The following is a 25,976-nucleotide window of genomic DNA, read 5'->3' on the forward strand; positions in this document are numbered from 1 at the left end:
ACATATACATCCCTATACACATGAATTAATATGAAGCTTCCCAGATTATCTTCAGTTGAGCTTCAATTGAAAATTCCATAAGGGTGTTCCAATACCAACTTATATCTCTTGGCTCTATTGCATCTACTGAAACCAGTCGATAAAATTTCAAAACTAATAATTTGACAATTCTGGTGAATGCCAATGTTACAAGTAAAATGTGCCTCATGATTGGATGCTCTGAGAGGGTTTGTGTCACATCTGTTATTTATTGGATATTGCTAATAAATTGGGTCTTCATATCAAGTCACCCTAGATCTATTTTACAGAACATATATTTATATAGAAAATAATAGTAACATTCAAACCTTGGCTTAAGTACTTGGAAAATTCTCTCCCAGGGTTTTGCTTTTCCCATAACAGGAATTATTTTTCCTGCACAATGTTTCTGGCCCCAAAAATGAACATTCCATCTTACCCAGCATTGATTCTCCATTGTTGAGTTTGGGTGTCCATTCCTTTCTTTGCATATCCATCTCCAGATTTTATCTTATTATTACTCATCCTTTTATTAACTTTCTAGTAAAATAGTCACACTTTTCAAATTGAGATGTTTTTAATGGGTGGATTGTATTTTTGATGGACAATTGCCTTAATAAGAGTGAGGAGATCACTGAATACTTGATAGTGGTGATTTTATAGTTCTGAAAGTCATCAATCTGGACAATGGCTCCCATTTTAGATACAGAAGAAAAGGATTTTTAGAAGTCCATGAAAGGAATTTAAAAAATTATACCAGAAAAAGGGCAAATGCCATGTGGAATAGCTAATTTCTTGGAAAAAACAGACAGTAGGAGAAAATCTGATAATTAAAATATGATCACTTTGTAGTCTAAAGTATTGATAACTTTTACAAAACTTAATTATTTTAAAGACCTGTAGTCCATTTTGAAGAAAAAATTATTCTTAACTTTTATTCAGACATTTTCATTATTAAAACATTTTAAGTAATTCATAAATATCTTTAAAATTCATTTATAAAATAGACTATTTTTCCCATCATATTGTGGGACTTACAAGAATCAAAAGTGTTCGTCTGAGTACTCTGTCTAAAAACTGCATACTACCTGTGCAGGCATAGAGTAGGAAAGTGAGAGATATATTTGTTACATCTTGAGAGTTCAGATCTTGTATCTATTTTTAAAGAGTTTAGAATTTGTAGTTGAGTTAACCTGGCTTCAAATCATGGTCCTGATAACCAGATTTTGGACAAGTTCTTTAACCCTGAGTTTCATAATTTATAAAATAAGAAAAACTGTAATACCCACTTCAAAAGGTGCTGTCAGGATCAAGTGAGATGCTACTAGCACGGTAACAAACAGAATAAACTCTTATCTCAACTATTATGATTGTTGGCTTTATAATTCCTTGTCTCCAGAAAAAGTTGCTCCTAAACTACTCTCCTTTGTAAAAGTTAATCATGAAAATCATTATGATGCATTATAAGCTCTTTGGATGAAGGACTAAATATATGAAACTTGAGCTAACCTTAGCAGTTTAAGATTTATCGATTGGTACTAATGAGTGAACAGTCAACTACCTCTCCCTACAAATTTGTTTTATCTTATACCTGTCCCAAGCCACTCACTTGTGTTACCTACCAAACTTCTGTAGGCATTTGAATTTTGAACCTAGGTGTATAAAATAAAATTTATGCACTTAGCAGCATAATAATATATGCTCTTAGAATATATATATATATATATATATATATATATATATACACACACACACACATGTAAGACCATTTGATTTAGGTATGACCTAAATCAAATCCCTTATGATTATACAGTGGAAGTGAGAAATAGATTTAAGGGACTAGATATGATAGACAGAGTGCCTGATGAACTATGGATGGAGATTTGTGGAGGAGATTTGTCTCCCTGTACAGGAGACAGGGATCAAGACCATCCCCATGGAAAAGAAATGCAAAAAGGCAAAATGATTGTCTGAGGAGGCCTTACAAATAGATGTGAAAAGAAGAGAAGCGAAAAGCAAAGGAGAAAAGGAAAGATATTCCCATTTGAATGCAGAGTTCCAAAGAATAGCCAGGAGAGATAAAAAAGCCTTCCTCAGCGATCAATGCAAAGAAATAGAGGAAAACAACAGAATGGGAGACTAGAGATCTCTTCAAGAAAATTAGAGATACCAAGGGAACATTTCAGGCAAAGATGGTTTCGATAAAGGACAGAAATTGTATGAACCTAACAGAAGCAGAAGATATTAAGAAGAGGTGGCAAGAATACACAGAAGAACTGTGTAACAAAGAAGATCTTCATGACCCAGATAATCACAATGGTGTGATCACTCACCTAGAGCCAGACATCCTGGAATGTGAAGTCAAGTGGGCCTTAGGAAGCATCACTATGAACAAAGCTAGTGGATGTGATGGAATTTCAGTTGAGCTATTTCAAATCCTGAAAGATGACGCTGTTAAAGTGCTGCACTCAATATGCCAGCAAATTTGGAAAACTCAGCAGTGGCCACAGGACTGGAAAAGGTCCATTTTCATTCCAATCCCTAAGGAAGGCAATCCCAAAGAATGCTCAAACTATTGCACAATTACACTAATCTCACACGCTAGTGAAGTAATGCTCAAAATTCTCCAAGTCAGACTTCAGCAATATGTGAACCGAGAACTTCCAGATGTTCAAGCTGGTTTTAGAAAAGGCAGAGGAACCAGAGATCAAATTGTCAATATCCGCTGGATCATTGAAAAAGCAAGAGAGTTCCAGAAAAACATCTATTTCTGCTTTATTGACTACGCCAAAGCCTTCAACTGTGTGGATCACAATGGACTGTGGAAAATTCTGAAAGAGATTGGAATTCCAGACCACCTGACCTGCCTCTTGAGAAACCTGTATGCAGGTCAGGAAGCAATAGTTAGAACTGGACATGGAACAACAGACTGGTTCCAAATAGGAAAAGGAGTACGTCAAGGCTGTATATTGTCACCCTGCTTATTTAACTTATATGCAAAGTACATCATGAGAAACGCTGGGCTGGAAGAAGCACAAGCTGGAATCAAGATTGCTGGGAGAAATATCAATAACCTCAGATATGCAGATGACACCACCCTTATGGCAAAAAGTGAAGAGGAACTAAAAAGCCTCTTGGTGAAAGTGAAAGAGGAGAGTGAAAAAGTTGGCTTAAAGCTTAACATTCAGAAGACTAACATCATGGCATCTGGTCCCATCACCTCATGGGAAATAGATGGGGAGACAGTGGAAACAGTGTCAGACTTTATTTTTTTGGTCTCCAAAATCACTGTGGATGGTGACTGCAGCCATGAAATTAAAAGACACTTACTCCTTGGAAGGAAAGTTATGACCAACCTAGAAAGTTATTAAACAGCAGAAACATTACTTTGCCAACAAAGGTCCGTCTAGTCAAGGCTATGGTTTTTCCAGTAGTCATGTATGGATGTGAGAGTTGGACTATGAAGAAAGCTGAGAACCAAAGAATTTATGCTTTTGAACTGTGGTGTTGGAGAAGACTCTTGAGAGTCCCTTGGACTGCAAGGAGATCCAACCAGTTCATCCTAAAGGAGATCAGTCTTGGGTGTTCACTGGAAGGACTGATGCTGAAGCTGAAACTCCAATACTTAGGCCACCTCATGCGAAGAGTTGACTCATTGGAAAAGACCCTGATGCTGGGAGGGATTGGGGGCGGGAGGAGAAGGGGATGACAGAGGGTGAGATGGCTGGATGGCATCACCGACTCGATGGACATGAATTTGAGTAAACTCCGGGAGTTGGTGATGGACAGGGAGGCCTGGTGTGCTGTGATTCATGGGGTCGCAAAGAGTCAGACACGACTGAGAGACTGAACTGAACTGAACTGAACTGATCTCCACTCTTTCATTTGTTTAACAGAATTCTGCTTATGAAATCCGAGATAAACAATGCTAATTGTATAACCATGTGTTCGTTCATGAAAGCTATAGCCAGTTGTTAAGTGCCATGGGTTTGCAGATACCAATTTAGTCACAGTTTTGCATAGTAGAGGGTTGGTCACATTATAAACTGCATTCCACATGAGATACATATTCGCCCTTGGAAGCTTGGTGTGTGCTGATTGAGGACACCAGGGTTTCTCTGGTGGAATCTGGCTTAGGGTTGGTGGTTGACTCAGGAAAACACCCAGAAACTTGACCCAGTTCTCACTCATTTAACACAGGAGCTATGGATAGAAATGCTTTGAAATATGTTTGCTAATCTATAAATTGTAACAAATAAACTTCAGAGACCATCTGGAACAAACATCCTGTGCACAATATCATTAAAAGTGAAGACATATTATCATTTGAAGACATATGACAAGAACTGATTTTCAATTAGGGAAGAAACTTGAACCATATCTAATTAGTTACCTAGTTTTAGCTTCTTCCAAAAGAATAGTTTGATGCAGTGATAGATATTTCTTTGGTTTGAGGTATACTTCAATATGGGCTCTAAGTGGACTCAACATTGTTTCTTAAATTGCACCATAAAACATTTCAGTACCCTATGCTATATGGAGATCTATTGGGAAGGTATTCATCTAATGAGAAAAGAAAATGATAGCTTAGACTTTTTTTTTTGTAGAAAAGTGTGCCAAATAAATTGGTAAGCTGATGTAAGAGTTCATTGGTCTCACAGTATTAAAACTCTTCGACTTCAATAGTTAAGATTTATCGAGTTTTCCTTTGTGCTGGGAAATATGCTGAATAATTAATATGTATCATCACATTTAGTCCTCTTAAAACCCTTGAAGAATGTACTATTATCTACATTTCACACACAATGAGTTTCAGAAAAGTAAAGAAACTTACCATGAAGCTTGTAAGTGTCCAACCTGGAATTTGACCCTACAAAGTCAAACTGCATAACATGCACGTGCTCTTAACCAGAAAGATATACAGATTTTAATAATTGTTCAGTATAGCTGAAGGATATAGTATGTAGCTTGATGGACTCTTTGAGGAGACTGATAACTTATAAATAAGCCTCTTAATTGATGTATAGAAACCTTAAAATAGGACCACTGCAGTTTCCTTGGGCCTCCCAAGTGGTGATAGTGGTAAAGAACCTGCCTGCCAATGCAGGAGACATAAGAGATGTTGGTTTGATCCCTGGGCTGGGAAGATCCCCTGGAGAAGGGCTTGACAACCACTCCAGTATTCTTGCCTGGAGAATCCCTCGGAGAGAGGAACCTGCTAGGCTATAGTCCGTGGGGTTGCAAGAGACATGACTAAAGAGACTTAGCTGGTACACAGGTGCCTTACCTGGGATTTCCAGCTGTTTAACTGAAACAAACACCTTCATATTTTCTAAAAGACCATAATCACTCTAAAAAGAATAAAAGGTAGGAACTTTGCATGTGGAGGGGCAATTGAGGGGAAATGTGCACCGCTTTGAGTCATGGGAAGATTCCCTTTAATAACCACTGCCATTCATTTATGGAGTATCCTAGACTGAATTTAAATCTTGTCCTCATCACAAACCTACAAGGGCAGGTATTGTTTTGATGAGAAAGCGGGGGGAGGTTAATCAACTTGTACAGAGACCCACAGGACTCTGATCATTTGTCTCCTGTGGCTTTTCTCTGTGCCATACTGATAACTTATGATCAATCAAATAAAATTTAGTGATTTAAAGAAATCTTAGTGCATCTTAATTGGTCTTTCCAGGCACTTTCAGCCTTCGAACATCCTAGCCGTATAAAGAGTATGTGGAAAATTGCTGTACAGTCATTCTAAGAGAAATATTGATATGACCTAAAACTTATAAACAAGAAATAATTGAGACCAATAAGTAAGAACAGAGCTCTGTCTGATCCATGCTGGAGAAATCATAACCTTAAGGAATGGAAAAATAACCATAAAATCAAACATGTGAAAGTCCTGTAGTAATATATTCCCCACCTTTACTTACTTTAATGTCCTCATAAAAGACACTCTGATTAAAATCATGGCTGGTGAGATACAAGTTTCATGCAAATATGGCTCAAGAAAGGCTGGATAGTGAAAAGGATATAGATAGAATATGATGCTGAAAGCTTAACCCACCTATCAGTATAAAAACTAAGAAAAACGGAGCTGAGGATCAAAGTAACTTAGAAGTATTAGCAGCAAGATCCTGCAGAAACCTGATGACCATACTAATTGGAAATATTTTAAGATACTTTAGTATTGTTGACTAAGTGGTCAAAGATCTTTCAGGAATTGGAGGTTCTTCCAGCAGAAAGCATTAAGGAACACAAAGACTCTGGTTCAGATCAATTCCTCTCTTCTATATTGGTAATCAATAACACATCACTCTACTGAGTATCTTAAAGCAATGATAATCATGTATTTACCTGGAAGGTTCAGGAGCACCTCAGTCAGTTCTGCTAAGGGTCTGTTATGAGATTATAGTCAGATGTCAGCTAGGGCTACAGAATTTGAAGGTTTAACAGTTGGAGGATTCACTTCAGGTGGATTATTTCAAGATGGACTTATTGTCTGGCAAGTCAGTGCTGGCAGTTTGCAGGAAGCCTCAGTTTTGATCTTTGCAGGCATCTTCACAGCACTGCTTGCTTGCCTTCATTGCATGCAACAGAGCAAGAATTCCAAGAGACCTAGGCGGGAGCTGTCATTTTTATGACCTAACCTTGCAAGTTGCTCACCCCATCTATAGTATTCTACTAACCACATATAACCACCTTGCTTCTTTATGAAAGAGAATTATGGAAGGATGTGAATATGAGGAAGTGAGGACAGTTGGAGGCTGTAGGAGGCTAGCTATCCTGTTTTCCAATCTCTTCCCCACAACCTTGAAAAGTGGTGTGTGAACTATTGCTGACTACCAATGTGAGAAGAGTTTGTGGATCTAAGCTAAGTTCAGAATTATAAAAACACAGTGTAAAAGATCTGTAATTGATTGCATATGTCTGCCTTAAATATTTAGCAAATCTTATCATTATTTTATCCACATCCTATATTATTTTTCTTCAATATTTTTATTATTAAGAAAGTTATGATGTTATTTCATTAAAAATATGTGAATGATATTTACCAGTGTGTGTATGTTAGTCGCTCAGTTGTGTCCGACTCTTTGTGACCCCATGGACTGTAGCCCGCCAGGCTTCTCTGTCCATGGAATTCTCCAGGCAAGAATACTGGAGTGGATTGCCATTCCCTTCTCCAAATGAACTCCCCAACCCAGGAATCAAACCCTGGTCTCCTGCATGGCAGGCAGATTATTTACCATTTGAACTACAGAGAAGTCCTAATATTTACCAGCAGTATCCTTTATGGAGCTCTTAACAATATGCCAGCCATACACCAAACAGACAGAGGTCTTGCCTAATTTAAATCTTACAATACTATCTTCATTTTGCAGGTTAAGAGGTTGAAGCAAGAAACTTTAAGGAAGGTGTGTAAGGCACTGGAGCTGAGATTTGAACTTATATTGATCTGAATCCAAAAATTGTTCCTATTAACTTCTATGCTATTCTTTTAAGATCCTGTTGTATTCTGATCACCAAATTTTGTGTCCTAACATTAGTGGTAGGAAAGGGATAACATAGTTACTATCAAAAGAGGGAGAATTACAAGCAATAAAAAGAGAGACTGGGGTGTACTGGGACTTTGGAAGAAATGTAACAGAGCTAGAGAGAGTACATCTAGGGCAGAGGATATCATGAAAGGAGATACACTGTGGAGGAAAACGTGGTAAGTATGATGATCAGATCCATAGCCCCTTAAAACACCCAGACAGGAAAAAGAGAATATCGAGGAATATCTGGGTTGTATTAGATGCTGAAGAGAGCGTGTAATAGGAAAGGTAGGCATGTACTCTGAATTCAGGCTAACCCAAGACTCAGATCTGGGTTGCACTATTACTATTTTCTTGGTGATCTTTGACCAGTTACTTGAATTCTTTGAACCTTAGCATTCTAATTTTTAAAGTGGGAATGATAATGATAATATCCACCTAACTGGGTAGCTATAAGAAATAAAATGCCATTATTAATGCATCTAGGAGAAGGCTTGGCACATAGACATCCAATAAGATCAACATTTACTCTATTCCAGGAACTTTGCTAAGTACTTCATACACATTTTATTTTATCATTAATATGTTTGGATTCTCCACTTTATAACAAGATCTTGAAGGACATAAGGGGAGGTGCCTATAATATCAGAACAACTTAAAGCTGAGCTTAGTTAACCTAAATTGTAATAGCAAATAGCCATTCTCCATAAGAACTCTTTCATCAGAAATGAATATATTCTTGTTTTTTTTAGTTGAAGACTTTAAAATTTTCTCCTTTAGCATTATGTAATTCCAAAATTACAGCATTTTATTTGCTCTTTTATGAATATTTGTTAATTAATCCACATTCCCTGTCTTTCTCCCACTGAGTCATATACTCTGTGAGGGCAGACATTTCTCTCCCTGCTTCATGCTGGAACCCCCAGCATGCAATACAGAACACAGTGAGGCCTCAAATATTTATTTAATTAAATAAAAGGAGTTTGAAGAGTTACACTAAAGAATAGGCATAAGTTATTTTGTTATTATAAAACAACGCACATATACATGAGGTTTTATTATCATTAATTTTTTACATTATCATATGCAAATATCATTTCAGCTTTAATCCAAGCTTATAAAATGGATTTGGACTTTTCTCTAGAGGAACATTAGGCAAAAATCAGAAAATATAATCTTTCATGAATAAAATCACTTTTTTCTTTTTAAAACTGGCATTATTTTATTTAAAATCAATTTTATAGCTTTATTGCGGTATACTTGACAAATCAAATTGGAAGCTATTTAAAGTGTACACTTGATGATTTCATGTACAAGCCAATTGTGTTTTACCAGTCACAGCAGTGTATTATATCCAGTAGAGAAATGGCAAGTAAGAAAAATTGGTCTAGAGGCCTGATATATTTAAGCAATCACTGGAGGAGCTTGCTGTACATATTTAAGTCTTAGAATGCCTCCATAGTCTAGTCAAAACAACAGAATCTAGCTCTTGTTTGACTCTCAGTAAAACCACCTGTTAAGTTCTGTGAGCCAGCATTGTGTTAAACCAAGCACATTTCCTTTTCCTTGCCCATTTCCTTTGCCATGTCCTTCTCCAGGAGATCTTCCTGACCAGGGATCAAACCCACGTCCCCTGCATTGGCAGGCAGATTCTTTACTGCTGAGCCACCAGGAAGCCCATGGGGCCCATTAGAGGAAGCACATTTTGACATAAAGGATTGAAAGTAGCCTTGAGAGCAGCTAGGATTTTGAACATCAGAAAGAGACAAGGAAGAAGCATTTTTTTTTATGCTTATTGTTTATTATCTTTTTTAAAACAGAGTAATCCTTACTCAGTGCTGAGCAACTGACACAGAAGCTTAATTTGGAGACGACTTTTCAGGTTTGCAGCATTGAGAGTTATTTATCTCTCTCTCCCAGGGGCTTCCCAGGTAGCTCAATAGTAAGGAATCCTCCTGCCAAAGCAGGAGGCACAAGAGACACGGGTTCGATCCCTGGGTGGAGAAGATCCCCTGGAGAAGGAAATGGCAACCCGCTCTAGTATTCTTGCCTGGAAAATCCCATGAACAGAGGAGCCTGGTGGGCTATAGTCCAGGGGTTCACAAAGGGTCAGACACGACTGAGTACACACACACATATGTCTCCAAACCCTTGAAATGGGATGTGTCACTGTACCTTACTGGAACAACATGTTTTAAGTGAATGTTGCAATATTTATTTTTATGTACAGAAAAATTATAATATATATATAAATGTATATATATATATAATTTGGTTGCAAATTCCTAAACAATTGGTTTTTCAAGCTTCACAGTGTGAATTTTTTTAAAATACTATTTATATTTCTGACTACAAAAGCAGTACTTGAATTCAATCATTACTCATTTTCTGAAGATGAACGAGGTGGCTTCCCCCGGAAGATACAATGTAAAACAAAACTACCATGAGTACTTACAGTGGAAAGGAGTGGTATCAGCTGGATAAGTACATGGTTTATTAAATTAAGAAGGAAGGCCATTCATGAGACAGGGTATCAAGATAATCGTGACTGTCCTGAATTATGCAGCAGTGTGGGACAGACACTCTAGGTCTATGTATCATCTAAAAGGGAAGAAGAGGAAAAAGAGCAAAGGCCAGGCTTTTTAGTAATTTTACTGATAAGAAAATGAGCTTATTTTTTCCTTTCCATCATTGGGACCCACATTTTTTAACTGAGAACTTATTCTGGTATGGCCAAGATAAAGTATTTTCCATCTTGCTTTAGTTGTTTCACTGTGCTTATATACTACTACCCAACTTTAGCTGCTAAATATGAATTACATATTCAACAAATAGTCATTGAACATCTACCATTCTTGAGTGCCATGAAAAAACAGTCAGCTCAGTCGCTCAGTCATGTCTGACTCTTTACGACCCCATGAACCTCAGCACACCAGGCCTCCCTGTCCATCACCAACTGCCGGAGTCCATCCAAACCCATGTCCATTGAGTCAGTGATGTCATCCAACCACCTCATCCTCTGTTGTCTCCTTTTCCTTCTGCCTTCAATCTTTCCCAGCATCAGGGTCTTTTCAATGAGTCAGTTCTTCACATCAGATGACCAAAGTGTTGGAGTTTTAGCATCAGTCCTTCCAATGAATATTCAGGACTGATTTCCTTTACAATTGACTGGTTTGATCACTTTTTTTGTCCAAGGGACTCTCAAGAGTCTTCTCTAACACCACAGTTCAAAAGCATCATTTTCTTCAGTGCTCAGCTTTCTTTATGGTCCAACTCTCACATCCATACATGACTGATGGAAAGGCAGTGGGAAATAAGGAAAAATGCCTCTACCGTGGAATTCACAGTGTTGTTAAATTGACAAATAGCCATCTATTTCAAGTTGGAAAGGTTTTTGACATCAGAGATTTAAAAGAAAAAATATGTGTATTTCTGGGTCTCTCTGAAAATAGCAATGAGTGTAACTATTTTATTTAAGTTTAATCCCATTAATCTGTAGACTTTGAAGACATTGCTGTGACTATTTTTACTATGGTGATATTTTATTCCCTTTGCAAACTTTGTAGATTAATGTTGAACAACAATCAGCGTCAGGATTGCAAAGAACCCAAAGCTCTATTGGGGTCGTAGGAATTGTAACTCAGGAGACACAGATTCAGGTAATACTGAGTGTTCTTGGTGAGAGACAGTGTCAAGGGCTTAGAAAGGCAGAAGTCTTGAGGCTGTACTCTGACACAAGGGAGGAAACATTTGTCCTTAGGCATGACTGTCAGGAGTTGTTCTAAATAAGGATCTGATAAGTATCTCGAGTTTCTAGAATATTTGGAAGATATTTTGGAGCCTATGTTAAGACAAGAATCATTGAAGTTCAGGTTCCATCCAGGCTGAGAAGTGTATAAGTCCTACTTTCTCAGTGGCCTCTCAGCTTCCCATTCTAGAGAGCTTTCCTAGCAACACCAACTCCATTTTTATTTTCCTTTCATATTAGTTTTCACATAGTATAGTTAAGTAATGGCAAAATGATAGTTTTAAAATTATTTTTTTCTGTCAGCCTCTCTCTTCCTGACAAACGTATCTAAGGTGTGATTTAAATGTACATCTTAAACCCACTGCTGAACACGGAGGTATCTCTGATGTGCTCGCATTTAAATAAATACTATAGAAAAGTAAGGCAGGGAGAGTTATTGTAATAAAATGATTTGGTGATGAGAAGAAAATGAAACAGCTGGGGCAAGATGGGGCCACAGACTCCAGGGAAAATCAAATTCCTGTCCATACTAATGTTCTTACTAGCTGATTCGTTGGAAAACAAATACAATTTATTAGATAAATTTGCTTCAATGAATGCTTTTCTTTTTTCTTTTTTACAGAATCACTGGTGTACTTCTGATCAATATTACAAGCATAGACAGAATAATAAAGATTTTTAATCATGTTAATTACTGATTTTTTTCATTAATTTCAAAAGCTATTTAAAAAGAAGTGATTACTTACTGTTTCATTTGTATTGATGAAAAAGTAAAACCCAATATCTAAAACATTATGAGTTTCTTTTCTTTTTTGTGCTCAGCACATAGTAATTTATAATGCACTTCCTTCTAATTAAACTGAACTAAAATTTCAGCTAAAGTACGCATAAGTGCTCTTTTTTGTTTTGTTTAAATAATGACTGGACAGTAACTCAACTTTTTATGCAATACAGAATGGTGAGCAGGTCTGGAAGGCTGCCATTGAGATGGGCAGTGACTTTTTAAAATTTAAATGGAAAGTTCTAATTTGGTGACCTTGCTGTATAATGTGATTTTTTTTTTTTTTAATGTGTGCATGAGATTTTTATTTTTTCACAGGGAGGTGAGACTGTGTGCTATGGGGTTTTCTCAGGAGGCCTGTTCTCTTGGCTGGATCTGTATGACAGGTTTAGACATTAAATGACTTTAAGCTTGTCAAAGAAAGGTTATTAAAAATGTCCCTGGCTTTCAGGCTTCGTGCTCAGTAGGAGCCCAAATGCAATCCTATGGGGCTGTCTTTCTATTTAGTCATGTCATTTGGCTCTTTGCCTATAGCAAAAAATGAGACACCATCTGTTATTTCTCACTAATGGCTGTCGGTCCTAAGTTCGCCTGGCTCACTATGCATTTTCTTTTCTCATCAGTGGCTGGACCCAGCTTCGCTAACATGGCTCTATTGAGAAGTGTGCTTTCTCATCAAATGGACTTTGAGATGTGGAAGCAGTCACACACACTGAAACCCTATTTAAGTAAGCTGTTGTCATTATTTTATTAACACTATGATATCTATGTAATTTTTTGTATTAAGGTGATCCAGATTATATGTGGATGCTTCCATTTTGCTGATAACAAAAATAGCTCATATTAATTGAAGTCTTACATGAGTTATCCCTTTCATTTTCTCCAAACCCTAGAGCTAGACATTATTCCCTCCATTTTATAGGTTAGAAAACAAGCGAGACAAGTTTATGAAGCTTGCTCAGTTCCACAGCAATAAAGGACAGAATGAGAATTCACCCAGTTCATGCCTTCCTCCTGAGCCATGCCTCTCAGCCACTTTACTCTTTCTTGCTTCTCCAGGTTACCTGCTGGGCTCTTTAGCGTTATCACCTGAAGCTTGAAGCTTAAAACCACTACGGATCAGAAGCACACAATTTTCCTTGGGTCATTTGGCACATTGGTAAAGAATCTGACTGCCAATACAGGAGATGTGAGTTCGATCCCTGGGTCAGAAAGTTCCCCTGGAAGAGGAAATGGCAACCCACTTCAATATTCTTGCCTGGAAAATTCCAGGGGAGCCTGGTGGGCTATAGTCCACAGGGTCACAAAGAGTCAGACACAACAGCATTCACTCATGAGGGAAGAAACACCTCTGCTTAGCTTCTGGAACCACTGTAAATTTCTAGATTTGCAGTTGGCACCATTAAAAATTCTCCTCAGTTTACAGATGGAGATTCAGAACCCAGGGAAGACCTGCGAGTCAGCCTGTTGTCAGGATCTCAAAAGCAACGCTCACTTGAAAAACACTGGGCTGAAACAACACTTGTCATCAGGGCCATGATGTCTTTTCCATTTCAAAACCTCAGTGAGACAGTGCTCTGGGGACTAACATTTGTCACATAACAAAGGATAACTATTGTACGAGACACAATCCTGGGTAAATTTTTCAACTAGATATATATTTTCCTCCAAGGTATACATTTTGTTTTTGTATGCCTTAAAAAACCTTCAAGTATTGGTTTCAAAAGTGGGAACTGCAATTATTGAAATAGCTAAAAGAATAAACACCAGTTTGATTCTTTCTGTAAGTTCAAATAAGGATTAGTTTCTGAAGACTTGACTATGATTAATGTAAAGCTAAAAAAGGGGTTAGCTACCTTCTTACAATGTCATTTTTGGCAATTTTTCGATGGACATTTACTGTTGAATTAGGTGAACTGTAAATTCGTATGATGTGTTCCTCACTAATCAGAATGCTAGACTTATAGTATGTTAAGAGAGGTTGAGCAAAAGGAAGAGTCCATCATCAAATGTGTTTGGGAAAATTATCTTGAAAATATATGTATCTCTTTACTGAGAAAAAAAAAAACAGTAAAAGAATTTTGATCTGTAACATATCGATGTGCATTATAAATCTCCAGTGGCACAGTATTTTCTAAACTGGTATTTCCATGGAAACTCACTTTTTGATGGGTTCATATGAAGAGTTTCCCAGTGAACATGCATTAGAAAACATTTATCAGACATCTCACTTCATATTGATGCTTTGTTCTCTTCCCTGTTATAGCCTCTTCTATCTCTCACTTCCTCAGTTGTCCAAAACTCCATAGCTTTGTTCATGTCTTATTTTCTCTCATTTCCCAAATTAATGACTGACAATTCCGATACATTTTTACCTCCTGACAAGCCCTTGGAAACTATCTGTCTTTCCATTTCCACTGTCTGTACTTCTACTCATGTCATCATTGTGTCTGGTCTCTATATGAGAGTCATAGCTTCCCAACTGATCGCTCTGCTTTTCATCTACACAATTTGGCTGAAAAAATCTTCCTAAAATATAAATTGGGCTGTGTAGATCAGTTCATTTTTCTATGGCTCCACAGGTTCTCCAAAGTGATCTATAAAACCCAGCCTCTTCAGCAAGGTTTTAAAGTCTTCCATGATCTGACACAGACGACACCTCTCATTCTTCTTATCTTTTAGCCCCGTTGAGCCTCTTGTGGTTTTGCAAATAAAGGTGGCTTTTTTTCAGGGGTGTGTGCTTTTTCTGTTTCATCTACCTAGAGTGTCTGCTTGCCTGTCTACCCTACTCACTGATAAAATTATCACTCTTTCTGCAAAGCTGTGATTAAACTTTTTTGTAAAAACTTTCTGGCTTCTTCAGACCTGGTTATGGATTTGGCCTTTTATCAGCGCAGTGTTCCTTCTGCCTGTGACTGTGGTTCATTTCTCTGGGAAGAGGTCCACGGGGACTGGGGTAGTCAACTCTAAACATGGCACCCAAAGGTCCCCGCTTCCTGGTGTATGTTCATATGTCATCTTCTACATTTTATCAAGATTGATCTGTGTGACCAACAGAATACTGGGTAAGTAATGGTGTATCACTTGTGGTGCTGGGTCATAAATAGCATCAAGGCTTTCTCCTCTGTCTTTTGTAAGGATCAATTATTCTGAGGACAACCAACCACTATGTCATGATCAATCTTATGAGGAGGCTAATGTGGCTGGGAACTGAGTTTTTCTGCTGCAGCCTATAGTGAGCTCCCTGAGGCTGTCTTGCAATAGTCATGTGGGGTAAGCTATGTTGGAAACATATCCTCCAGCCCCAATCAAGCTTTCAGTTGACAGCAGCCCCCAATGGATAGCTTATCTGCAACCTAATCAGAGTTTCAAATCTAGAACCATCCAGCTAAGCCACTTTCAGATTCTTGACCTTTAGTAATTATGTGAGATAATGTTTGTCATGTTAAACTGCTAAGCATTCAGGCAAATATTTATTTATAGCAACAATATACACCATCATGTTCTCAAAGTGGTCCATGACTCAAAAAGGATTAAGAGCCTCTGGCACACACGTTGTTCTAGCTACTATTATTTGTCATTGGGAATCATTTAGTTATTGTATTCTTACCAGGTTCTTCTTACTGTAAGCTACCTGAAAACAACAAAATTGCATTTATCATTGTATCTTCAGTACCTACCTCAGGGCTAGGAATATAGTAGACAGGTTTTTAAAAGATCTGTTTAATTAAAATAAAGTTTGCCTTTCATGGAGGGATGGAGGCAGATGCCAACTTGGAGGAAAAATGCAAGTCACTGGAAGACCATCCCAAGGACTTTTAATTCTATGGCATGTTTGCAGCGAAGGGCCAGAGATTTTCAAGATATTTGAGATCTTAAAAGAAATCCTCTCAGTAAAAGAGATATTTTATGTATATAGATATATCTATGTGAAAAAAACTGGCATGTTAAAGGACTATACCACTTTTCCTTGTTTTAAAAAATAATTTGAACTTATGTCTTCTATGATGTTAGAGGAAAAAAATCCCCTACTCATTTTGAGGTGATCAGGTCAACAGTGAATAAGAACAGTATAAACTAAGTATGTCCTATGTCTTCAGGCTAGTCTGTGTGTGTATGTGTGTGTATATATTTGTGTACTTCAGATATTTGTGGCTAGGAGGCAATGAGAAAATGCTATGTTTCTATAAAACCTAACATCTGACTTGAAGGAATTCTTCCGGGATTCTATAAAAGGCACACAGGTTTTTGCATGGGATTAAAGCATATATGCACAAAAAGGAAAGGTACTTTACAATTCTCAATAAACACTGATTAACATATTTCATATCAACTTTAACTTATGATTATAAAAACCCATTCTTGTGCCTTATAATAAAGAAGATAACTTCTTTATCTTCCTTGTTGTTTTTGCAAGAGAAAGAATTCTTCTATTAAAAAAAATGGCTGAGTAAACAGTCTAGCAAGAGTAACTATATACACTATACAATGCACAATCAAATAAAATTCTAGAAATTCCAGATAATTCAAAAATATAAAATAAAAAATAATTATAAGGAAGGAATGGACTTATCAAAACAGAGCTGCACTACAACCACTTTATGTTCATCTGTATTTTTTATTCAACAGCTGAATGAAAGCTTGCAACTTTATGGGGAAAAATTGATGCTATCTGGTTGTTCTCTTGTTTTCTTATCACACTTCAGGTGTAAGCAGGTTACTGACTCTTGTCACATGCAATCATGAAGAGTGAATCAGTGGTTTTCCATATTTTTATATCCTTCGGAAGGGAGGAGGCCAAGAAGAAAACAGCTTTCTTAAAATGTAAATGTTGTATTCCCTGGACTGTACAACTCTAGCCAGAACTGCAATTTCTGAAAGTCTTTTAATTGATCAGAAAGGAATCTCCAAGACTTTACCTTGTCCTTAGGGAATTTTTAATGGCATTCTTGCACCAGATGTTTGCCCCAGTGGACTAGCTTGCTTTTTGCAGTTGTTTGTTTGTACATTTTTAATGGAAAGAAAGTGATTCACTAAACCTTACTGAGATGGACTTAAATATTCAACAGGCCTAACACCCTTTTATCATCTTTAAGAAGTTCTAACCAAGTTGTGGTCTAGCTTAGACTTAAACAGGTTAGGAGGCAGAAGTTTGCTGCCTTTGCAGTATTGACTCAGGAGGTTCTCCTTTATTTTAAATTAAACCATTTCCCTACAGCTTTCACCTGGTGGAACTGTAACAATTTAGTCCCCCTTCCAGGACAGGCTACCTGGAAACCTCTCACCCTAGCCAACTCCCCCCCACTCCTATCCTACCCCTGCAGTCTGCTCCATTAGACAAAACATGCAACTTCCTTGGCTCAGATTTTTTCCAATCTCTTAATGGGCTCCTCTTTCCCGATTCTAGAGCTTAGTGCATGCTCTTTGCCCCTTCTGGAATGTTTCCCCTTCTTTCACCCAGGCAACTCTTAACTCACCCTTCAGAGCTCAGCCCAACTGCCACCTCCTCAGCGGAGAGTCTCATGGTGTCCGTAGAGTCCCAGGGATACTCTATTAAGAGCACTCTATACTGTCCTTCCTTGCTCTCGTTACAGTCGGTGATTTTATATCTAACCACTTGATAAATGTCTCTGTTTCCCAGCAGACATTCCCGGCTCCTTCAATAAGTAGTTACTGAATGAATGAAAGAATGAAAGAATTCCTCAAATGTCATGAGGTGTGAACAACCTTCTTTTTAAAAGAAGAATTTCCCAGGATGGTTTAGGCTAGCAGAGCATGGAATGGGTCTGCCACCTCTCTAAATATTAGGATTATTTTTAAATGTAACCCATGATCTCATTTGGCTTTCTTGATGGCTCAGTGGTAAAGAATCTGCCTGCAATGCAGGAGACTCGAGTTCGATCCTTGGGTCAAGAAGATCCCCTGGAGGAGGAAATGGCACGCCACTGCTCTCGCCTGGGAATTCCTCATGGACAGAGGAGCCTGGTGGGCTACAGTTCATTGAGGTCACAAAGAGTCTGACAGGACTGAGCACATACACAGAGATGATTGCATGAACACTGTGGCAGCAGCCACATCCTGCATCATTCAGATGACACATAGAAAAATTGGTTTCCTCCAGCGGTGCTGTTATATTTTCACCTTTACACCTCTCCCTGTTTTCTAAATCCAAGCAAAGGAACCAAGTCAGACTGAAACCAAAATCACCAAGGGTCTTGTCTTCTGCATATGAGCAATGTTTTCCAAGAGCAAAAGGAAGTTAATTTTACTCACCACTATCTCCTCCCACACACAGGGTTTGGTCAGGGTTCTAATTAGAACTACTAGAATTCTAACTACTGAAAGGCAGGTACTTGGTTCTATAGAATGTTTGCATACTATGTAGGCTGACCCTCAGAAGCTGTGGAAGGACAACCTAATTAAAACTTAGTTTTAAAAAGGCTCAAAGCAAACTTGAGAAAGAAGAATGGAACTGGAGGAATCAACCCGCCTGACTTCAGGCTTTCCTACAAAGTCACAGTCATCAAGACAGTCTGGTACTGGCACAAAGACAGAAATATAGATCGATGGAACAGAATTGAAAGCCCAGAGATAAATCCACGTACCTACGGACACCTTATCTTCGACAAAGGAGGCAAGGATATACAATGGAAAAAAGACAACCTCTTTAACAAGTGGTGCTGGGAAAACTGGTCAACCACCTGTAAAAGAATGAAACTAGAACCACTTTCTAACACCATACACAAAAATAAACTCAAAATGGATTAAAGATCTAAATGTAAGACCAGAAACTATAAAACTCCTAGAGGAGAACATAGGCAAAACACTCTCCGACATAAATCACAGCAGGATCCTCTATGACCCACCTCCCAGAATATTGGAAATAAAAGCAAAAATAAACAAATGGGACCTAATGAAACTTAAAAGCTTTTGCACAACAAAGGAAACTATAAGCAAGGTGAAAAGACAGCCCTCAGATTGGGAGAAAATAATAGCAAATGAAGCAACAGACAAAGGATTAATTTCAAAAATATACAAGCAGCTCCTGCAGCTCAATTCCAGAAAAATAAATGACCCAATCAAAAAATGGGCCAAAGAACTAAACAGACATTTCTCCAAAGAAGACATACAGATAGCTAACAAACACATGAAAAGATGCTCAACATCACTCATTATCAGAGAAATGCAAATCAAAACCACAATGAGGTACCATTACATGCCAGTCAGGATGGCTGCTATCCAAAAGTCTACAAGCAATAAATGCTGGAGAGGGTGTGGAGAAAAGGGAACCCTCTTACACTGTTGGCAGGAATGCAAACTAGTACAGCCACTATGGAGAACAGTGTGGAGATTCCTTAAAAAACAGGAAATAGAACTACCATATGACTCAGCAATACCACTCCTGGGCATACACACCAAGGAAACCAGATCTGAAAGAGACACGTGCACCCCAATGTTCATCACAACACTGTTTATAATAGCCAGGACATGGAAGCAACCTAGATGTCCATCAACAGACAGATGGATAAGGAAGCTGTGGTACATATACACCATGGAATATTACTCAGCCATTAAAAAGAATTCATTTGAATCTGTTCTAATGAGATGAATGAAACTGGAGCCCATTATACAGAGTGAAGTAAGCCAGAAAGATAAAGACCAATACAGTATACTAATGCATATATATATGGAATTTAAAAAGATGGTAACAATAACCCAATATGCAAAACAGAAAAAGAGACACAGATGTACAGAACAGACTTTGGGCCTCTGTGGGAGAAGGTGAGGGTGAGATGTTCAGAGAGAACAGTATTGAAACAAGTATATCAAGGGTGAAACAGATCACCAGCCCAGGTTTGATGCATGAGACGGATGCTCAGGGCTGGTGCACTGGGAAGACCCAAAGGGATGGGATGGAGAGGGAGGTGGGAGGGGGGATCAGGATGGGGAACACATGTAAATCCGTGGCTGATTCATGTCAATGTACGGCAAAAACCACTACAATATTGTAAAGTAATTAGCCTCCAACTAAAATATAAATGAAAAAAAAAAATTGGCTCAAACCAGTATTAGGAGAAAACACAATGTAATGTCCATAGGAACATCTAAGTTCTACATAATTTTTCTACATAAATTTCCTGTTTGCCTGGAAGCACTTAAAATTCAAAGTGGGAGGTAAATAAAAGGTACAAGGGCATGAGAACCCCAGAGAATTGCTGGGACCACAGAAATTCATTTCAAACAAGGATGATGGTTATCATGACCATATAACTAACCTTTGAGAGTAACATGTATGTAGGAGATTCTTTTAGAATAACATGAAGCCAGTAATATAGCCTGGGTAAACTAGGATGTATGAGCATTCTGGTGATGGCTTAATTCTCAGTTCAGTCTCTTTTGACACTGTTTGTTTCCTGCTTAATTTTTCTCATCTGTGAAAAGAGAGCTAATGATATTTACCTTATGAACAATGCCTAACGCACTATTTGACACAGTGTAGATGCTCAGTTTTGATCACTGTTAGTCATTCTCCCCACCTTCCTCTGAATCTCTTCAGTACTGACTCAGAAATTAAGGGATTGCTCCTGGAAAGGGAGTAGAGAAGGGCCAACAGACACTGCGGTGTCGTTAGAGACTGAGAAATCTAGGTTTGCCAGGTCAAAGAGTTTTTGTTTAGCCTGAGTGGGTAGGGGCTGAGTATTGACTTTCTAATTTCCATCCAGTTGTTGAACACAAGAAATTGTCATTGGTCTACTCATATGCCAAGACTAATCAGAGAGGCTTAGAGTGTTGCAGTAGTCCTTGGGGGCAGGTATTTTTAACAACTCACACTAGAGGTCTAAAATAACAAATGTTGCAGCTGTTTGATTTATAAGCCAAGTATTCAGGGAAAGCTGCATAGGAAAAAGAGTAAAGAAGAAGGAATGATTGGTCCATAGATTTGGAAGCCCAGGCCCCATCCCAGTGGAATGCTCCTAGGCCATAACACTCAATTCTCCCCAAATCACACTTCATTTTCTTGGTTCACGTATTCAGAATTTTCATTGTTCTTTATATTCTACAAATACTTTTTCCAAACATTAGAGTTTTGAAGGCAAGTTTCCAGGGAAGGGAGAGAAAACACAAAATGGACAGTGGCTGATTGTTTTTATTTTTTCTTTGAGAGTTTCCAGATAGATTGCCAAATTTAAAAACATGGTGACATGCAAAGGATGCAGCAATCGGATGATATATGAGCCAAGTGCAACAAAAAGTAGCTGTGAAAAATGGGATTGTTATCGTCTTCCCTGGGGGGAAATCAGGGAATAAGGGAAACTTTCAAGACTTGCTTCCAACTCTTCCTCACTCATTATTCATAAAATGAAGCTGATACTAAGGCCCTGTGAGGGTGGAGAGTGTCCGTGATCAAGCAACTGAATTCACAAGTTCACTGTTCCTCTAGAGGTAAGTGGAGAGATTTCTGCCTGACCTTTGGGGAATTGGGAGAGGAAAGAAAAGTGAAAAACTGCTTGTCCATTCTCTTCTGTCCCTTGTGGTGAGAAGTGGAATAACGTGATGATTTAAGAGTAACCGAGCTAAGCTGCTGGGTTCCAATCTCTGCTCTTCCCCTTGTTAGCTGTGTGACATTAAGCATATTATTTTACCTATTCACACCTCACTTTTCTTTAAAGTGGGAGTATTTCAACCTCAGAGGATTTTTTGGAGGAACATGCAAAGTTCTTAGGACAAAGTCTAGCTCCAAGTAAGTAGTCTATGAATGTGAACTGTTAATATTATTTATGTTGCTGTTTATCTCTCTCCTTATCTTCACTTTAGAGGCATCAAAGTCAATAACCTGGGGTTTAATGTGCCCTACCATTGATTAACCCATTCCACAAGCAAAGCCATGTCTTATCTCTATGGGCCCACTGTTTAGCAGAGTGTCTGGGATATGACATTTTATAAATGTTTGTTGAACTGAACAGTTGTACATCTGTATGTGCGATATAGAAAAATGCACCACTTGGGACCCCAGTTTGGCAGGATCTTGGGTTTACTTAAGATAAATAAATGAAAAAAAATCTCAATATGGTGCTTACCTCGGACTATATGAGATGCACTGTGATGTGTTTATTTTACCCTATTTATTTCTGTTATGTCCTATTCTAGTCTAGTGGGGCTGATTTTATAACTATAATAGGCAATTATTAAGCACACTCCCCAATTGCTGGTATATTGGTTTGCTTGTATTGAGTGTCATGGTTCTCATTTTTGGAAATGGAAAGCTTGATCTGTGTCCAAACGTTTATATGTGGAATCTGAAAAAAAAAAATAGGGTACAAATAAACTTACCTACAAAAAAGAAAATAGAGTCACAGATGTAGAGAAAAAAAAACCTAATGATTACCAAGGGGGAAATGAGGGAAGAGATAAATTGGGAGATTGGAATTGATATATGCACACTAATATATATATATAAAATAATGACTAATAAGGACCTACTGTATTTCCCAGGGGACGATACTTGATACTCTGTGGTGGCTTGCTTGGGAAAAGAATCTAAAAAGAGTGGATATATGTATACGAATAACTGATTCACTTTGCTGAACAACTGAAATTAACACAACATTGTAAATCAACTAAACTCTAATGAAAATTAAACAACAACAACAATCTTTTGGTTAAGAAAGATGTTAACTTTTCTGATGAGGTGGAGTACAAGAAGTTCAATAGAAACCATGTTACAATGGAGATTTAGACCATCCCCAAAATAGTCTAGCATTGTGGAAGCATTTGGCTTAACCAGCTGTTACTTGAACTCCATCAAACTCCCCCTCAAAGAGGTTAAAATTCATTTTGATTAATGGAAGAACCACAGTGAGTTCTATTTAAAAATTCTCAATCACTGGGAGATGGTATCAAAATTATCCAGGGGGCTGAAGTCACTACATTTCTGAAATCATAAATTTGCGTGTTAGTATGAGTTTGTTGAAATTTTATAAAGGTAGCTCTCTTACTGCCTTCTCCCTTCCAACCAAAGATTTTATCTGTAAATTTGGTAAATGAACCATCTGGAATCTTGCATGGTGATGTCATTATGCCAGAGCCTTTCCTCAGGTTAGGCTTGGAGGGTGGGTTTTGAGGGATGAGTCGATAAAGGAGTAAGTGATCAATTGCAGAAAAATAAAATTTTGAGTTCGGTGACTTGGTCTGGATTATATGAAGAAGGGGAAATTCATTAAAAGGTAGAACACATCAGAATGAACCATTCATCCATAAAATCCGAACATATGCTAAAAGCTTGCTTTTCCATCTGTGCCTCATGGATTTGGTTTTAATATGGTGTTCCATTTTGAAGGATTTGCTCAATTCAGCAGTTCGAAAATGATTCACAAAGGAAAAGCTTGCATAAAGAGTTCTTGTTTATGTTTTATTAATGGTATTTGCCAACACTCCCATAAAAATGAAAAAGCCCCTTTGCAACATAACAATCTCTTGTTTTTCAGGTTGCTTTTGTGATTGCTGTTTTGGTCTTTATTTTAGGCTTCTTGAGAGTTTTTTTTTTTTTTTTAATTTGAACACAGTCTTAATAGAATTAATCATTTTTGTCTGCTGACTAAACTCTACCAGGAGGCATCATCTGGCAGTTGTCCCCTGTGCTTCTAATTGCTTAATTAACATTCAAATCCAAGGTTTTAGGAAAGGGTTGGTATTATTATAAGTTATGAGATAGTTAATTGCTGCCATGACACCTTTGAAACTGTCATATAGTATCTATAAAGAAATTCATGGGAGATGAGTTTAGGCTGAGGTAAAATGAAAAACCACAGATATTTTAATAAAACTTTGTGAATAATAACTTATAGAATAGTGTTCTTCTTCTAGAAAAATGATATCCAACTGTTAAATGTATGATTTGGTACTGTTTATTCAATCCAAAAAGCGAATAGTTCTTTAAAAATGTCCATAGACTTATAAATGATTTTATTTTGTTTTAAGCAGTATTTACACAAAATGGTTAGATACCACTGAATTTAATTTTATTTATGGATTTAAGAGAATTTAATAAACAAGTCAGCTTGAAAAATATGGCACAAGAGAATTTAGTGATGCTTATTTAGTGTTAAATGCCCAATAAAAAGGTACAACTTTGATCTAGTAAAATATTTTGGTGGACAAATATTGTCCCCTAAAAATAATTTCAGTTACTTCTAACTCCTGTAGAAACAATTTAATCTATAAATCTCTTAGATTTTGCAATTTGAAAAGTAGTAATAATAGTTTAAAACATTATTTACACAGATTCAAATCAGAAAAATATTTTATTGGAAAAATGCAAATCAATAAAGAAAGATCAAGACTACAATGGGTATATGGATAAAGAGCACAGATATATAAGTCACAAAGGTGGAAATATTAAACTAAAATGTGCAAACAGTCTAATAAACGAATAATTAAAGAAGTGAACATTTAAAAACAGAGCAATGTTCTTTACATCCATTAACTTAACAATTAAAAGTAAAAATATTAAAAAAAGTAGAAATATTTAATGCTATAAAATTGTGGCAATATGTGTATACTCATCATTAGGCATACAGTATACTGATATAACACATTTAAAAAAACAGTTCATCGATATTTATTACTACCTTTTATGTCTATCTCACTAGACAGATGCAGCCATCAAGCATTTCATATAATTCAGCTGACGTCTTGTGTTTGATCATTTTTCCAATGAATTTTTTCAAAGGCACTAAAATATTAAATGCACAAACATGCTTTTTGTTGGTATTATCCATTATTACAAAGCAATTAGAGACAATATTAAGATCAGAAAGTGAAAAGTGAAAGTGCTAGTCATGAACTATATTCCATCAGGTTCCTCTCCCCATTTGATTCTCCAGACAAGAATATTGGAGTGGGTAGCCATTCCCTTCTCCAAGGGATCTTCCTGATCCAGGGATCAAATCTAGATCTCCTGCATTGCAGGTAAATGAATTCTTTACCATCTGAACCGGCTTGTGCCAACTATAAGAAAAATATGCACATTACAAAAGAGCATAGAGGTATAAAAATGGTTGCTGTGTTGGGGTAGCTTACTGAGGAAACTGCTTGCTACAGAGGAGAAGGAAACATCTAGTTTGGGCTTGTATTTGCAACAGGTACTTTTTCATATACTGACATAGCTTCTCTGAGTTTCAGTTTTCTCTTTTACAAAATGAGGTTCCATCTGCTTCATAAAGTTATCGGTGTTCAGTGACATAAAGCAAGTATTTAATGGTGTCTCCAAAATCAAAAAGTGTTATGCTATTCATGGCACTCCTGGCATCAAAGAGGTTGTGAAAAAAGTTGAATAAAAACTCATAAATCATTAAAACTTCTTCTTTACTTTACATGCTGTGGTTAGACACTGGCATGAGTGCAGTTAATAGCAAAAGCTCTGGATCATGGAAATGGACACACAATTTTGTTCAATTCTGAGAGGTAGATGCTAGTTACTATTATAGCCATTTCTGTACCAAACTAAGAGAGGCTAAGAAACTTATTGAAAGTAACCCAACTTGTAATAGTCATGAAATGAACATTACTAACTGCTTATTTTGTGTAATAAATTGTCAAATCATTTTATAGATGTTTAGTCACAGAATACTGACTAAATATTATCTAAATATGTCACTGATGCTGTTAAAAAGTGTTTGAAAGCTATGAAATTTCCCAAAGAAAGATAAATATTTGTGCCATATTTGCAATGTTGTATACAGCTTCAAAGGATTGACAGTCCACTGTCAGAACCTTTCTGGAGGAGGGCCTATATCCTATGATAATAACCACAGGCAGAGTGATGACAAGTGCTGTGTGGTGACAATTTAGATAAAATGCCTATCACAGGGGAGACCTCTGAAGAAAT

This window comes from Odocoileus virginianus, chromosome 28, assembly GCF_023699985.2.
Source record: "Odocoileus virginianus isolate 20LAN1187 ecotype Illinois chromosome 28, Ovbor_1.2, whole genome shotgun sequence".
In the NCBI taxonomy this organism is placed as follows: Eukaryota; Metazoa; Chordata; class Mammalia; order Artiodactyla; family Cervidae; genus Odocoileus; species Odocoileus virginianus.